We start from the raw sequence: 2,739 nt of genomic DNA, 5'->3' as shown, positions 1-2,739 counted from the left end.
TTTTTTAAAACCTTGTGCCAATTTTTTTTTTGTTAATGATATTAACTGTTGTTAATTAGAACTAATTTAATTGAATTAATCATTGAGTAATCACAGTTAGAATATGAAATCATTATTTAAATATAAATTATATTAAAAATGTAACGTGTGAAAAGAATAATAATCTGAAATTTTGAGAGCAGCTTCTTCAGATTGTGGTACCCTTGGCGGTAATTTGTTTGGCTCATACCGGATCTTTTCAATCTGACCGACAGATTTTTTTATTAATTTTTTTAAAAACTGAACACTTTGATACTGCGGATACTGGTAGAATGTGTCACATAGAACAGGGTTTACTCTTAACGTTTTTGACAAAATTTTGTATTTTAGAAGTTATTTCGTGTTAAAGTTGTCGTATTTGGGTAATTTTAACCAATCAATGATGTGTATTCAGCTGAAGAAAATTACTGTTGCTGTTTGCGAACAACTTCTGGGTCCGCCCCCACCAAACAAAACCCTTCTTTGATAACCAGACATATTTTTATAGCAACATAGGTTTGCTGTATCCTGATACAGACCAACGACGGAGCCTGTATGTGGTTGCATGACCTGCTAGAAAAAGTAGCCAAACTTTTTTTTAATATACAGAATAGAAAAACTTCTCTCCTGTGATATACACGTAGAGTCCATTATGTCTGGGTAGAAAGACGGAATGGTCACAGTTGGGACGTCTTTGATCATATCTGTTCAATCAAATCCAACTCGGGACTAAACAACAAGTGTCGAAGGGAACGAGACAAGGGAACGAGACGAGGCAACGAGAGAGCCTTTACCTGGTCGCTCGAGTTGCTAGAAAGAGCAACCAAATCTTCCTGACAAAAAAGAAAAATGAAATTTCCATCTTCAAGAAAAAAAAAAAAACAACTTTTCTTTAACTTTAGCTGCTTCATCATTCAGTGAAGAATATTGTTTTAACCATAGGGTAGCTCTGATTGTAATGGATCTGTGAGAAAAGGCGTTCCGGCCATGACCATTTTGTCGTATTTTTTTCTAGAAGTAATGAATTCCTAAGCGAACATTATAAAAATAAAAAAAACCCTAAATTACTAACGTTGCAAGGGAGATAACTCTAGGGAGAGTTTGTTTTTTTTGCAAAATTTTCCTTTGCTATTTTGACCATCGACACCCATAAAGGAAGCATTTAGCAAAGAAAAACTTAAATTCTCAGATACAAGACGAAGCTGACAATGACCATCAAAGTATTATATAATTTAGGTCATCCTAATTATCAATATTTAGGAACACGCTTCATATATTTATTCTACCGTTTTGAAAGAGTAGTGTGAAGATTTTAGAGAAAAATAAGGAAATGCAAAATATGAATAAACTAGGCTGCAAACATCTTTCTACTTATAATAACTTTGATATAAAGTTACCTTACGGAAATATAATATCAATAATAATTGTTTCTAATGCAAGCACAAAGCCAAAGGGGCCCTGTTTAATTCCTTTCGACCACTTGAAGTTTTCCAAATCAGATTAAGGTGTTGGTGTATCTCAGGTAACGTGGTCCTGGTTTCATATCGAAAGAAAGATAATAGGGTAATGTCATTAGTAGGAGAGATTAGGAAGGTGAAGGAAGAAGAGGATGAAATATGGTAACTGAGTAGATCAAGGGAAGCTAAGAGAAGTAAAAGAAGTTAAAAGTACTTAAAGAACAAGACAAGAGAAGGTGAAAGAGTAAAGAAATTGCAAAAATGAAGAAGTGATTTTTTTTTTTTTTTAAAGAGAAGCTTAATAAACTTCACAAACTTCAAAAAATACTCGAAGAAAAAATTTCTGAAACAATTCATAAAATCTCAAAAATTCTCAAAGAATCTTGAGAATTCTTGAAGGCTTCCGAGTCATGAAATATAAAGTTCTAAGGTTTTAAAGATTTTAGAGATTATAGAGATTTAAAGTTTATAAAGATAGATGGGTAAATAGAAAGATAGATAGATAGGTTTTAGGTCTTAAAGTAAAGATTTCAAGTTTATAAAAGTAGAGAGAGATAGATAGACACTGCTACCTTTATTGTAACATCTGCCTGTTTTGTCTCCTTGGCTTCAATTTCTGTTTCTATTCCCCTGCCTACTGCTGCTCTTCTTCTTCTTCTTCTTCTCACATCATGGCTTGTGGTGCTTTCCTTTGGACATTTCTTTCTGCCCTTCTGTTCTGGTTCTGTGGGCAGTGAAACCATTAGTGGCTCGTTGAACCAAAATCGTAGCACTTCGGCCTTCTGCCCTCCATGTTCACCTTTAGTTCCACTCCATTTGAGAGGGAAATCAGGTCTGGGACTTTCTCTAACCGCTCTGGCTTCACACGGAGAAGAACCTCCAAGGTAGTTCCAACCCAATTCTCCCTCCGTGATCTTTTAACATCCAGGAGATTCTGCCCACCATCCGTACAAATATATGCGAGAATCCACCATAAATCCAAGCCTGGTGAATTCATACTGCCCTTCTTCTCATGTACATACATATATATATATATATATATATATATATCATCATCATCATCATCGTTTAACGTCCGCTTTCCATGCTAGCATGGGTTGGACGATTTGACTGAGGACTGGTGAAACCGGATGGCAACACCAGGCTCCAATCTAATTTGGCAGAGTTTCTACAGCTGGATGCCCTTCCTAACGCCAACCACTCAGAGAGTGTAGTGGGTGATTTTACGTGTCACCCGCACAAAAACGGCCACGCTCGAAATGGT

General features: G+C 35.7%; 1 protein-coding gene across 1 annotated transcript in view; it reads left to right on the top strand.

Annotated features, from left to right (window-relative positions):
- The window catches only part of LOC106867757 (transmembrane channel-like protein 3), a 63,067-nt gene that overhangs the window by 45,844 nt on the left and 14,484 nt on the right, over positions 1 to 2,739 (top strand). The window lies entirely within an intron of this gene.

The sequence above is a fragment of the Octopus bimaculoides genome, chromosome 22 (genome assembly GCF_001194135.2).
Source record: "Octopus bimaculoides isolate UCB-OBI-ISO-001 chromosome 22, ASM119413v2, whole genome shotgun sequence".
Classification (NCBI taxonomy): domain Eukaryota; kingdom Metazoa; phylum Mollusca; class Cephalopoda; order Octopoda; family Octopodidae; genus Octopus; species Octopus bimaculoides.
Note: the sequence above shows the minus strand (reverse complement) of the source record. Positions and strands in the feature narration are given on the sequence as shown.